At 45.5% G+C, this 14,459-nt stretch overlaps 1 protein-coding gene and 1 pseudogene across 1 annotated transcript in view; one reads left to right on the forward strand and one right to left on the reverse strand.

Moving 5' to 3' along the window:
* TENM2 (teneurin transmembrane protein 2) overlaps positions 1-14,459 on the reverse strand; it is a 982,382-nt gene that overhangs the window by 98,219 nt on the left and 869,704 nt on the right. The gene's annotated exons all lie outside the window — the stretch shown is intronic.
* LOC113592612 (40S ribosomal protein S11-like) lies at positions 2,487-3,947 on the forward strand (annotated as a pseudogene).

The raw sequence follows: 14,459 nt of genomic DNA on the forward strand, positions 1-14,459 counted from the left end.
TATGCCAATCAGAAGAGGAACAATTTAAATACATACTGGAGGGAGATTTACCTTTTGAAAATCTGGGATGCCAAGTGTTTTAGCTAATGGTTGGCATTAGCCAACCCTCTGCCTTCGCTCCCTCTTCTGATAGGTGGACCAACACAGGGCTGTTCCTCTGCCAGCCGCTTAAGCTCCTCTGTGCTTTGACAGCCTACACCTTGCACCTTATCCAGCCATCATCCCATATGCTCATAAGAACACTTTGAGGTGGCTTCTATGATGTCCATTTTGCGCATGAAGAAGTTGAGGCTTGGAGAGGTTAAGAGCCTTGTCCATAATCACACAGCTAGTAAATGATGGAGGAGTGATTCACCCTCTGGCTGTCCACCTCCAATGGCTTCTATCCTCAATTCTTCATAGGAGGCTATGAGTAGTCATGGCCTTATAAAGGTATCCGGTGAGTATTGTAGGACATGGGGAACAAAATACTGAGGCTTCAGAAAACATCTTCATTTTCTAGTTGTTCTTTCTCTCAGCCTGCTCTCTTTTTCCTTCCCCCCTTTTCCTCCCTCTGCTGCTTCTCCTCAACCAAAACAGAGCCTCTAGGAATAATGATCTCACTTGATGAGAACTGGCCCACCTTGGACATTCCCTGACAGGCCTCTCTGGCACAGTCTCACCCTTGTTAGCCTAGGGCCATGTTTTTTATACCTGGGGGATTTCTATCCTGGCTGCTGCCATCTCCCCACTTTTCTGTTACAAAAACTACTGGCAACAGAGAGCAAGGGTCTCTGATCTCAGCCACCGATGTCCCCAAATACTCACCCTCTGCCCGCTGTTCCTGGCCTCTTTCAGTCCAGTTATTCCCCCCTCCCCTGTGCCTCTCATCAACCTTGCTTTCAAAGAGCCCACTGACAGGTCAGACAGAAGCCAGCCCAGCAGGGGGTGGCGGGCTGGTGGGGTGGCAGACAATGACCTGCTGGGCCCCTCAGAAAGAAAAGGGGCTGTCACCACTGGCAACACCTTTGAGCAACAAGCTGGAACAGTTACTTTCCGTCTGAGGAGAGACCCCGTCTCCTGGGGGAAGGCGGAGGACTGTTCCCCCCACCCCTCCTTGAGCTAAGAGAATTAGCAGAGGGCAGGATGTCTGTCCTTTTGCTGCATGAAGAAGTTACCCCCAGACTGCCAATTGGGAGAAGGGAGCAGACTCAGCTATTATACAAGCTTCCTGCTGGATTAAGGAAATCTGAAGTACTAATTCCTACACATGACTATTGCCATGGTCCATGTACTATGCTTAGCAGTCCCTGGAGATCTCCTTGTTTCATTTCCACTTCCACTCTAGGGGCAGGCGTAGGGGCTAGGAGCCAGTATTGTACTCCCAATTAACATCACAGGAGCTGGAGGTTTGCAACTTATTGGCTGTGTGGCCTTGGGCTAATTAGCTTACCTCTCTGAGCCTTAGTTTTCTTTCTTATCAGTAAAGTGGAAATAACAACAACAACAACAATAATAGTTTAACAGGGCCTTTGTCAAAGATTAAATAGACCTTGTGCAAAGGCATTTAGTGTATAGCAACAATCTGTTTACTCTGGATTTATAGATGGAGAACCCAGTCCTAGAGAGGTTAGGTTACTAGAAAGGGTTGGGCAGCTGCTCATGACTGGTAGAGGTAGGATTCACACACAGGTGGCCCAGCCTCAAATATGCTGATCACTCTCACTACTTTACGCGTCACCAAGCTGGCCATGGTTTGTAAAGTCCGGCTTCGCTCAACAGTGATTCTTGGCAGCCCCTGCCTTTCCTCTTGTCTCAGAAGAGGACTATGGAGCTTGTATACCTACTGCTACCATCCCACAGGAGGTCCATGTGCAGGGTGAGCCAAGTTGAAAATAGAGATGAAGAGAAGTATAACTGTGTGTTCACGTCTTACTGAAAATAAATCATGTATCTTACATTTAGATTTTCTTTGCATTAATAAAATGGTATGAATGGTAGGTAGTGATTTGGATGTCATTGTATAGGTGTATTTTTAATCCTAAAATGAAATGTATTCATACTAAAATAATGTATTGCATTAAAGACAAGTGCTGTGTATCCTAGAGTCTTCTCATTAAAACCTCCATTCATTCAATTCATTTAATAATTAGTTGGCCAAGACAGAGAGGGACCCTGTAGTTAGGAACCTAGATTCTAGAAGGGAAACAATTAACAGATAAATGTATATAGACTTAAAATATTTTTTTAATGTTTATTTATTTTTGAGAGAGAGACAGAGTGTGATTGGGGAGAGGCAGAGAGAGAGGGAGACACAGAATCTGAAGCAGGCTCCAGGCTCTGAGCTGTTAGCACAGAGCCCGATGTGGGGCTTGAACCCATGAACTATGAGATCATGACCTGAGCCAAAGTTGGATGCTTAACCAACTGAGCCACTCACGTGCCCCTAAAAAGTTTTTTTTAATGTTTATTTTTGAGAGAGAGAGACAGAGAGAGAGAGAGAGAGAGAGAGAGAGAGAGAGAGACAGAATCTGAAGCAGGCTCCAGGCTCTGATCTGTCACACAGAGCCTAATGTGGGGTTTGAACTCACGAAACCATGAGATCGTGACCTGAGCCAAAGGTGGATGCTTAACTGACTGAGCCACCCAGGCACCTCTACATGTATAGTAGACTTTGAGAAGGTGGTAGTGTTTTAAAGAAAAGTAAGGCAGGACAAAGGGTAGGCGAGTGATGGAGGAGGGGGTTTGCTACTTATCTTTTTTTTTAAATTTTAATTAAAAAAAATTTTAACATTTATTTATTATTGAGAGACAGAGAGAGACAGAGCATGAGCAGAGGAGGGGCAGAGAGAGAGGGATACACAGAATCTGAAGCAGGCTCCAGGCTCTGAGCTGTCAGCACAGAGCCTGATGCGGGGCTCAAACTCACAAACCATGAGATCATGACCTAAGCCGAAGTCAGACACTTAGCTGACTGAGCCACCCAGGCGCCCCAAGGGTTTGCTACTTTAGATACAAGGCTTTCCAGAAGTGTTTGGGGAGACACCTGAAATGAGGAAACAAGTCATGGAAACCTTTGGAGGAAGAGCATTCTGGGCAGAAGAAACAGCAAGTACAAAGGCCCAGGGTGGCAATGTATCATCAGAGTAGAAACAACAAGATGGTGGACGTTGGGCGGGATAAGGGAGAAGAGTAGACAGAAGATGTAAGTGCTGAGTAGAAGCAAGAGCTCACTAACGCAGAGCAATGGAAGCCATTGTTGCGACCTGGACGCCATTCTGTGGGAGATATAATGCTCAGGGAAGGTTTGCATGGGGGCATGATGTGATCTGACTTTTAAAAGGATTCTTCTTTTTTTCAGACAGCCAGGAAGATGATGGGAATATAGACTGAGCATGCCTACCAAAAGCAGTTGACCATCTTTCAAAACAAGAAGAAGGTCCTGCTGGAAGAAATTGGCAAGGAGAAGCTCCTGCAATACTACAAAAACATTAGTCTGGGCTTTCAGACACCTAAGGAAACCACTGAGAGCACCTATACTGATAAGAAATGCCCTTTTACTGGTAATGTGTCCATCCGAGGGTAGATTCTGTCTGGTGTGGAGCCCAAGATGAAGATGCAGAGGACCACTGTCACCTGCAACTACTACCTCCACCACATCTGAAAATACAACCGATTCAAGAAATGCTGCAAGAACATGTCTGTGCCTCTGTCCCTCTGCTTCTGGGATGTCCAGATCAGTGACACTGTCACTGTGGGTGAGTGCTGGCCCTTGAGCAACACTGTGCACTTTAAGGTGCACGAGGTCACCAAGGCCACCAGCACCAAGAAGCAATTCCAGAAGTTCTATGACTTGACATCTGCCCATACCCCAAGAAAATAAAGTTATTTTCCCAGTCTTGGGCCTAGCTAAAAAAATAAAAATAAAAGGATTCTTCTGACTGCTTTGTGTGGAATAGGCTGGAAGTTGGAAGACCAATAGTCCATCCTAGTGAAATTGGTGGCATGATCTGGGTTGAGGTGGAAAGATATTACAAAACCATGACCTTGATGGTTGTGAATAAATGGAGGGCCAGACAAGGGTGCATGCCCAGATCTGTGTAGCAACATTCATAGACAAAGGTGGCACATGAGAAATTCAGGAATGACCATTGCAGCAGACCACATGATAGTTGGGAAGTGACAGTGGTGGTGTTGGACACCAAAGGGTGCTTCGAGTGATGGGCGCCAGTGGGCTGGACGTTTCTCCCTGGATCTGCTCTCCCTGAGCCATGTGTTTTATGAGAGAGCATAGCAGAAGTAAGAGTAGAGGAAGCTGGCCCCAGTGACTTCAGTGTCCCTTTCTCTATGGATTCCCCTTTCCCTTGCCTCTCTTCTCCCAGAACTCAGCAGCCTTGGACTCTTTGGAGAACCTAATATACAACTACTTTCAGAAGCAAGACATTTAGAATTAGGAGAACTGGGCTCCAATCCCAGCGCTTCGCTGTTGACTTTGGGCAAACTACTCTCTAGCTCCTCAGTTTCTTTGTTGGCTAAATGCAATCCTCCATTTTTAAATGTCGGCAACTGATTCAAAGATGTTTTGTAGGCCAGATATTATCTGAGTGAGCTATCCAGATCACTGGGTTGTGATCTCTGAGGGAAAATACCATTCATTGTAGCATGAGTGGGTGTGGGATTGAGGAGGATACTTTAGAACAGGGACCAAATAATGGATTTCTGATTTTGAAATGTTATGTATTACTTGACATGATGGGCTTTTGGTTGGGAACAGTGTGTGTGTGGTTAGAGGATCTGAAGTCACATTACATAGGGAGATACTAATAATTAGATCTGTCATTTCAATAAGGTGGCATTCAGGCACTTTCTATAAACTTTCTAGTCAAACCTCACAAAATGTCTGCGAGGTTGGTGTTGCTGTTCCTAGTTTACAGATGAGGAAACAGAGGCTTGGATGGGTTAGGTGCTTTGCTCAAGGAAGTAAAACCAGTAAGAACTGGAGCCAAAACTTACACAAGTCTGCTTGACCCAAGAGCCTGTGGACCCTGGCAGAAAAGGGCACAACATTGACTCTGTGCCTGAGGGAGAATGGGAGAAGCTCCAGGAAGTCACAAAGGTAAGAGACCAGGGCCAGCTACCACATACCCTCTCCTAGCATGCTCTTCCCACATCTGTCCTTTATTCCAGTGCTCTTAAAAATGGTGACAGATCCCGGGAAGTTGGGGCCCTGAGCCCCTCTCCATAGTCCCATCTCTGTGGCAGGTGAGTACAGTGATGAACCCAGGGTCCATATGCCAATCAAGTTGCCACTGCCTTGGGATGCAGAACTTTTTGGCCTGTACTCACCACCAGGTGACCCAGGGATGCCACACTTGGAGGAATCACTCTCTGTTAGCACTTGGGTTTCCCTCAAAATGACACCCATTGTGTCAAGTCAGTGATTCCCAAAGTGTCAGTATCACCTGGGTACTTGTTAGAAATGCATATCCCTCGGCCCTGCACCAGACCTACTGTATCAGAAACTCTGAGTGGGGCCCAGAAATCTGTGCATTATGCCTTCCAGGTGATTCTGATGCCCACCAAACCATAAGTGTTTTCCATGTATTAACTCATCTGAGCTCACAGCATCCTATGAGGGGGCAGCTAGCATTACAGAGGACAAAACAGACTTTCAGAGAACAGTTTGCCCCTATTCATACTGTGAATTAGTGGTTGAGCCAGGACGTGAACCCAGAGCTCCCTGGCCCCTAAGTCTCTTTATCACCCTGCCAGGCTGTCTCCCCTTACAGCGAAAGATGCACATATGCAATGGAAGAAACATAAGGACAGGCCACTGTTTCTCCTCTGCTGTAAGCATATGTGTTTAGGAATAACCCAAGAAGATAGATGATTGCAATTTTGAAGACCAAGATGCTAAATGGAGGAAGGCAAGGCAAGTACTTGGGGTGAACTTCACTCTGCCCATCAAGGCACATAAGACCTGGCTCTCTCTGTCCAGACCTGCTTCCCAAGCCTCACCCTCCACCACTCTCCACAAAGGGTTGTCCTGTCAGTCTTCTCAGAGGTCCCCAGATGTGTGCTGCTGCCTCATGCCTCTGTACATTTGCCAGTTTCTTTGCCCACAGTGCTTTCCCTACGTTCCTGAGAGAAGTGCTCTGTAGCTCTCTAAATTCAATTTTACCTGCTCTGGAAGCCTCTGAAGCCCCTTCCTTCTCTGGGCTGCCATAGCCCCTCAGCCTTATTCTTAAGTGTATTTTTTTAAATGTTCATTTATTTTTGAGAAGAGAGCACAAGCGGGGGAGGGGCAGAGAGTGAGGGAGACGTAGGATCTGAAGAGGGCTGTACACTGACAGCAAGTAAGCTGGATGTGGGGCTTGAACTCACCAACTGTGAGCTCATGACCTGAGCCAAAGTCAGACACTCAACCGACTGAGCCACCCAGGCGCCCCATCGTCTTTATTCTATCCTGAGTATATGGCTTTGTAGTGTCTGGTTTCACATATGTTTCATCCCCTCCACCAGACCTTGGATTCTTTGTGGACGAGTCTGTCTCATTCACTCATGTGGTCTGGCTCTGTGTGTGTGTGTGTGTGTGTGTGTGTGTGTGTGTGTGTGTGTGGCTGGTATAGGGCAAGGTGTTTGTTCACCACCATCCATGACAAGAGGTGCGAACAGGGTCAGGACTAGGGTAAAGTGAGTGAGGCTGGCTTCAGTGCACAATTAAAGGGGCTCACTCTCTCTCAGGTGCATGGGTGCCTAGTCTAGTTCTTAGGTCTCAGATTGACCTTATCAGTAATGCCAGGCACACATTCTCTTGAGGGTGACGGGGTCCCTGTGGGGGCAGCATGGCATAGAGGAAAGTGTGCTGGATTTACAGACAGGGAACCAGGCATCTGGCCCAGATCTGCCCTAGCCTGCTATTTGGCCTTGAAGAAGTTCCCTTCCCTCCCTGGGATTTTTGTACCTGCTGGAGAATCCATATTTTAGCCTCTCTGACTCTTACATTCCCAGATTCCATGATTATTGTGAATCAAAGAGGTAGTGTCCCTCAGCGTGTGTGGCCACAGAATTCTGGAAACGGGCTTAACAGATCAATGCTGAAATACCTTGAGCTCAGGAAAAGGGAGCGAATTCCCCTGGAAAGGTTTGGTTTTCATTGTGGGGGGGGGGAGGGGGAGAAGGGCAGGCCCTGACACAGAGCTTTGGAGCACACCTTGCAGTTTCCTTTGGATTCACGTTCGGCCACATAGTTCTGGCCCCTCTCCAATCCCCCAGAGCTCTTGGCTGAGAAGATAGAAAGTCAAATAAAAGAGCACAGGCCTTGGGCAGCTGCTCGTGCTGTGCTACAGAGAATGTCTAGCTATTTAAAGTCCAACTGTTCCACTTTCCCTGCTTGTACCCTAGCATTCCAGTGCGTAAGCACTTTGTGGGAAAAATGCATTCCACATAAAAACTGGGGGGTGGGGAAAGCTAACACCAATGCTATTTTTCAGAATGCTACAGAATTCATGTTTCTGAGGGGCAAAGGGTATTAAACACTCATAGATTGCCCTGCTCAGGTCCTGGACACAAGAGTCAGCTGCTGCAAGGGGCCCTCAAAGAAGGTTCTTGACTTGCATTCTGAGTCCTGGCATGGCTACATTTTAGCTGTGGGGCCTGGGTAAGCCAATCCACTTATCTGGCCCTTAGCATCTGCCTCGATGTAAAGGATACTGAAGGCTCTTCTGGGCTATTGTCGTGATTTTTTGGGGCAATGTGGGTAAAGTCTTAGTAAGTGCTCAATGCATCACGTCTCTGACATCAAGCCAAAGGACACTCCCTGTTCTGGAACTGTCCAGACCCCTCAGATATGTCCCTAGGAGATGTTAATATCTGTACCAGATTTCTCATTGTTGGCATTATTGACATCATGCCTTGTTGTGGGGGCTGTCCTGTGGATACAGGATTATTTTGCAGCATCCTGGGCCTCTACCCACTAGAGGCCAGTAGCATCTCCTTCCTTCCTCCCTGCTGTGACTCATAAAATATCTCCTGATGTTGTAAAATGTTCCTTGGAGAGTAAAGGTACCCCTGGTAGAGAAACACTGGTCTGGACTAAGGGGGGATTGTGGGAGCAAGAGAGCTAATCCTGGCACCAGGGCCCTTGAACCTTTATTCAAATGCTGGTCACAGGCACCAAGAGAATACTTGCTGCAATCCAGGAAGTTTCTCTGGCCAAGAAAAAATATAGGAAGCCAACACAAGGCTATAAATGCTACCTCTTTGCCACCAATTAAATCTGTGTTTTGATCCTTTAATTCCCTAAAATAAGTCCACAGTGTTTTAAATTATTAACTTTTTTTTTTTGCAAATTATGCATTTTAATCACAATTTTATGAAGAATATTTGATTTGATTTGTCATCAATCAGGGAAAATATAATCCCTTAAGAGACACTTAATAATCATTTAAACTACTAAAAACTTCATTATAAAACACTGAAGGTGTGATGTTAGGTAAACCCATGGACGTTTACCCCACCTGCCAACAATTCCACGGTAAAATACATTTAGTGTGAAAAGGTCTTCAATGGACAAGTTTTCTGTTTGAGGTGACTTTTACTGAGGCTTCTTTATAAAAAAATTCTGCACTTGTTTGACGCTTCTTCAGAAACAGACTCCAAATTTTGTTAGCATTTTAGAAATGAGCTGCTGCCTTTACAGTAGCAAAGCAATCTATCACAGTGGTTAGTTGGAAGCCTATTTTGAATATTACTTTCTCAAACCTCTGTATCCTTATCTGTGAAATGGAAAAACTATGAAGAGACAGATTCATAGAACCTCTGTTTCTGCTACGAGGACACAGACAACATACCAGGAGATACAGATGGGATAATTTAGGAGTGTGACATATGCTGTGAAGGAAACACCACAGGGGGATGGAAGAGAGACAGGGGTAGATTTTACAGGTCAAGACAGGCCTCTTTGGGGAGGGAGAATGGCTGCAAGGAGCCACTCATGCCAAATGCCCAGGTCAGAGCATTTCTGGCCCTGCGTCAGCAAAGGCCCTGAGGTGTGCCTCAACTTAGCATGTGAGGATGAGGGGCTGGCCAGAGAGGATGCAGCAGAGTGGCTGTGGAGGGCAGTTGGGGACAGGTGAGAGAGAAGGAAGGGACATGTCATAGAAGGCCCTGCAGGCTAAGGTGAAACATTTGATTTTGATTTTAACTACATGAGAAGCCCTTTGAGGGCATGGCATCTGATTTAAAATTCAAAATGATCTCTCAGGCTGCTGTGTGGAGGAATAGACAGCATGATGCAGGAGCAGTAGCATAGACCCCCACCTGTTGGTTGCCTTTCCCATTACCCAGATGCATACAAAGCTCTGCACAGGGCTCACTGCATGTAAACTCTCAACCAATGTCACTGATTATAGTCTTTATATGCAATAAAGAATGGATTCTATCTTTTTTTTTAAGTTCCATAGAAAACTGGCCCCCAACCCTCAGTTTCCTAAACAGAAGGTTCTCTAGTTAAATATGTTCCCAGAGGTCAAAGATCTTATTTACACTAGATGATCCAGAATAATTTCAGCCCTCTGTTGCCATGTGGTCCTCAGTTGGGGTTAGTTCTGCTTCCCTCCCAAGGAAAAGAGACCCAGTGCCTGGCCAGCTGGCAGTGGCCTCACGGCCAAATTTTCCTCCTAAGCATTAGATATATCGTCTTCCTCTCTGGGAGCTAATTGGGGACTCTGTTTATGACTCCAGATACATTTGCCACAAGGTCTTTGGACTGCAAGGGGAATCCTCATCCAACCCAATTAATAGAGCAATGTTGCACTTCTAAGCTGACCCCCACCCAACCAATCCATCAACATGATTTGCACACATTAATCAAGGCATTTACAATGGGTTCACCAAGCTTCATCTCTCATTGGATGGAGAAATGGGACTATTTGGACTTGACAACTATAACTCTTCCAGAGTCCCTGAAGTCCTAAGCTTGGCTCTGCTAAATGCACAGACAAGGTGTTATTAATTAACAATTGAGATAAATGCCGGAATAGCATCCCTGAATCATGTCAAACCAATTTGGATGGTTATGGGATGGGGAAAGGGGGGAGGAGGCCGTGGGCAAGGGGTGGGCTTTGTCTGTTCCAAGTGCTTTGGACAGACTCCAGTGTTATTTCTCCTCATTTAGACCTGGCTGGAGTGCCTGGAACTCAGGCCAGCATCCACATCTCTTAACCCAAGGCAGCCTCCTTTGGAGACAAACAAGGAACCAAACTCCGCAGATGGAGGAGAGCTGGAAAATACTGTTGTGAAGAGCAGCCTGAGTGGAGCCTTTAATTTAAGGAGAGAAATGTAGAAGCTGCTGGTGGATGGAAGAGCCACAATCAGGGGTTAATGACCACACAGAATGGTGGCTTTGAAGACTCTCCTAGGAGAAAGACTGAAGACATTGGCCTCCATATTGTGATGGGCTTTCTCTCCTGTCCTGTGGCCGACACCCACACTCCGTGATAGTCACTTCTCTATGCTCCCACTGAAGGAAGGTCTTCCACTCTGTCAGCCTGACTATAATAATTATAATAATGTGTTTATACATCTTATCTTTCCAGATGGATGTGGACTCTTTGCAGACATGTATCATATCTTATTATTTCCAGTGTCTAACATTCAGTAAACCCTCAATGAATCTTTGTTAAACCATGAACAAATAGCTAGTGGATGGGTGGATGGATGCAAATCTCCTGATGATGGAGAGTTAAAGGAGTTTTAAAATTTGAAGGTTTTTAAGTTTTTTTTTTTTTTATTTTCAGAGACAGAGAGAGAGAGAGAGAGAGCAAGCACAAGGAGGTGAGGGACAAAGAGAAGGAGAGACAGAATCCCAAGCAGGCTCTGCATGATCAGCACAGAGCCTGGTGCGGGGCTCGAGCTCATGAACCATGAAATCATGATCTAAGCTGAGATCAAGAGTCATATGCTTAACTGACTGAGCCACCCAGGAGGCCAAAAGGTTTTTTTTAATTTGGAAGCAAACATTGGTCACCTCTTCATCTGGGAATGGGAAACACTTCTAAAACACACTCAAATTATTCACTTGAAAACTAAACATGAGAAAGTGTTAATATTTTTTCAATTACTTTTTTTAAGTTTATTTAGTGATTTTGAGAGAGAGAAAGAGAGAGATTGTGTGTGTGAATGGGGGAGGGGCAGAGACAGAATCCCAGCTAGGCTCTGCACTGTCAGCATGAAGCCCAATGTGGGGCTCGGCAAAGGGCTCAAACTCATGAACTGTGAGATCATGACATGAGCTGAAATCAAGAGTCAGAGGCTTAACCGAATGAGCCACCCAGGTGCCCCATTTATTTCTTCTTGAAATAAAACTCCCCTTTCCTCACTTTACTTCTTTTGTGTTCTAGGAATTCTAGGAGGGAGGGTTTGGGGTGTAGGCACTATGACCTTGGGCTGGGTCAGCCCACTCAGTGGAAACTATTATTTAAACAAGTTTGGGTCTGCAGACCACTTGTATCAGAATCCTCTGGGGTGTTTGGCAAAAATGCAGAGTCCTATATCCCATATTTGACTTAATAAATCAGAATCTCAAGGGCAGGGGCCTAGAAATTGAAATGTTTTTTAATTCCTTTTTTAATGTTTATTCATTTTTTCAGGGAAAGAGAGAGAGAGAGAGAGAGAGAGAGAGAGAGAGAGAGAGAGAGAACATGAGCAGAGGAGGGGCAGAAAGAGAAGGAGACACTGAATAAGAATCAGGCTCCAGGCTCTGAGCTGTCAGCACAGAGCCCAATACGGTGCTGGAGCTCACAAACCGTGAGATCATGACCTGAGCTGAAGTTGGGTTCTTAACTAACTGAGCCACCCAGGTGCCCCTAGAAATCTAAATTTTAAGCAAGCTCTCCAGGGTGGTATACAATGCTGAAATTTGATAGGCACTAGTTAGAACCTCAGTGGTTATGGACTGTGGGAAAATTATTGATTGGGCTCCATCTATGTGGATTTGGCATCCGTTCTAGAAAATAGCAGCAACATCACTACTAATGACATTAGAGCTGGCAGCAGCCAACATGTGGGGACATCCCATGAGCCAGGCACTTTGTGAAACATATTGCATATGTTCCTCAGTGAAACTTCACATCTACTAATGGAGGTGGCATTATCATGCCTATTTCAGAGACAAGAAAAGACTTTGAGGAGTCAAGTTACTTGCAGAAGTGGGACACAAAGACTGATCCCTGAGCCTAGGCTTTTAACCTTTATGATGTTAGGGTGTCACCTGAGTAACCAGAGAAGTGACAGGAGAAGGAATAAAAGTCTAACTTTCAGGGCTGTGTTCAAGCAACAGAGGGAAACACAGACAGCTCGCTAATGCAGTAAAGCAGGATGTGATGCAAGTGGGACTGTGGACAAGCTCAGCTTAGGAAGGGCTTTCTCCCACCCCCTCCACTCCAGGCCCCCACCCACAGACTGGAGAGGACATCTGATGGGATTCCATGGGCACTTCAGACAGATTCCCAGGTTGGCTTGAAATGATGGGAGCTGGGCTTTGTAGAGACAGAGGGCTGGAGCTCCTGACTCTTAAGTTCTGGGTGATAAAAGGGTGTGGGGAAGAAGGGCCTGTCTTTCTAGGCCAGACGGTCTAACAACGTTTCCCCACTTCGAGGTTCCCACTTTTAGAGGAAATCTACACCCTTTCTCCTACCCCTGGCTGTGATGAACTAAATCTCACACCTCTGACTTGGTGGTGATAATTAAATATTATCCGCCTGTCACTTGATGCACATGTTGTGTGTATTCTCAGACTTTAATGAGCTGGTATTTGTCTTCTGTAAGCAAAAATATTTCTTTGAGTCTCTTCTTTTTCAAATTGGGGTGAGCAGTTCAAGTGAAGATCTCTCACTATTAAAAAGACAGTCTACTTGTCGGCATGTGTGTCTGAACTGTTTCTACTTCTTCTTAGGGTCAATGGCAGGGAAAGCTTGCCCCTTCAGAATCAGCCATTGCTTTCCTGAGGTTAAGTTAGCGGTCACGTGGTTGGGGGGGGGCGGTTGTTGGGAGACTTTGAAAGGGATGGGATTAAGAATGCAGGGAACCAGCATAAACTGGTTTTGTGGGATATTTGAATGCAGCTTTTTCCAACAGGGCTTCTCCTATAAGCACTGCAGAATCCAGAAAATATTTGAGTGAAAATTTTCTCAAGTCTTCTAAGGAAGGCACTTAGCTAGTACCATTCTAGATGCATAGGAGGAGTTAACTCATTCCATATAATGAATGTCTTAGGACAGTGGCTCTCAAAGAGAACCTGCATCAACATTACTTGGAAATTTACCAGAAGTTAAAATTCTTGCATCCCACCCCAGGTCTGTGGAATCAGAAATTCGGGGGGATTTAGCAATCAGTGTTCAATCAAGCCTTCCAGGTAGTTTTGCTATAAGCTAAAGTTTCAGAACTACTAGTGGCCATAAAGCACCAGGGCTTAATTCTCTCCCAGAGGCGCCCAGTGTGAAAAAGGCCGTTAAAAGGGCTTCAAATATCTGCGTCAATATTTGTATCTATATCTATCTCAGTTTAAAAAAGAAAAAAACCATCTATCACTTTAAACTGAGATTTTTTTTTTTTTAAACGTAGAGTGTTCCCAGATGAAAAAATGATTTGCCTCTTCCAACTCACTTTGGATGAGCATTCTGTTACTTCCCCATTCATGAGGTTCATAACAAATGTGTTCATTGCAGCTGCTCCCCCAGCCTGATATTCATGCTCTGTCTGGGTGCCTCCTCTGACCTACTGTCAGGTTTGGAAGCCACATAGCCTTGGTTGAGAACTCCCAAAGCAGGAGAGAGCCTGGGGCAGAACTCCTACCCCCACCAAAACAAACAAAAAAGTGATATAATTAGTGTGCTGCAGGATTGGATCTGGAGTTGATGAGGAGCAACTTTAATATTTATCAATAAACAGCAAAGTGCTTAGCACACCTCCTAGGGAAGTAATTAACCATAAAAAGGATACTCTGCGCTGAGGAATCTCCTCCAAAAAAAGAACTCAGTTAATTGTGAATTGCTTACGCCAGGTGAGAGACAATCCGTGTCTACCTCTCTCACCTGACATAAGCAACTCTGAATTAACTGGGAGGTTCTTTTTATAAACACTATGCGGAGCCTTTTTTTTTCTTGGTGGCTAATTACTTCCTTGGGAGGTTTGCTTTAATAGTTCCCATAACAAGGCCATTATTGTCTTTAGCATAATCACTGCCTCATTTGCTTTTGTGCCTTGCCTTTCTGATGCTCTGCCTCTGCCCAGCGGGAGGGACCCTGCACTGTGCTTGTAGGTAGTCCTCAGACCAGCACCAGTCGCACCTATTGAAGTCTCCTCTAGCTCCACTATTTCAGGAATTTGGTTTTCTCCTGGAAGGAGCTGCGATCAGGGAGGGGTAGGGCTGGTGGAGAAGGACATAGATGGTGCAGGTTATGTTGGGGAGACTGAGTCCC

The sequence above is a fragment of the Acinonyx jubatus genome, chromosome A1 (genome assembly GCF_027475565.1).
Source record: "Acinonyx jubatus isolate Ajub_Pintada_27869175 chromosome A1, VMU_Ajub_asm_v1.0, whole genome shotgun sequence".
Lineage (NCBI taxonomy): Eukaryota > Metazoa > Chordata > Mammalia > Carnivora > Felidae > Acinonyx > Acinonyx jubatus.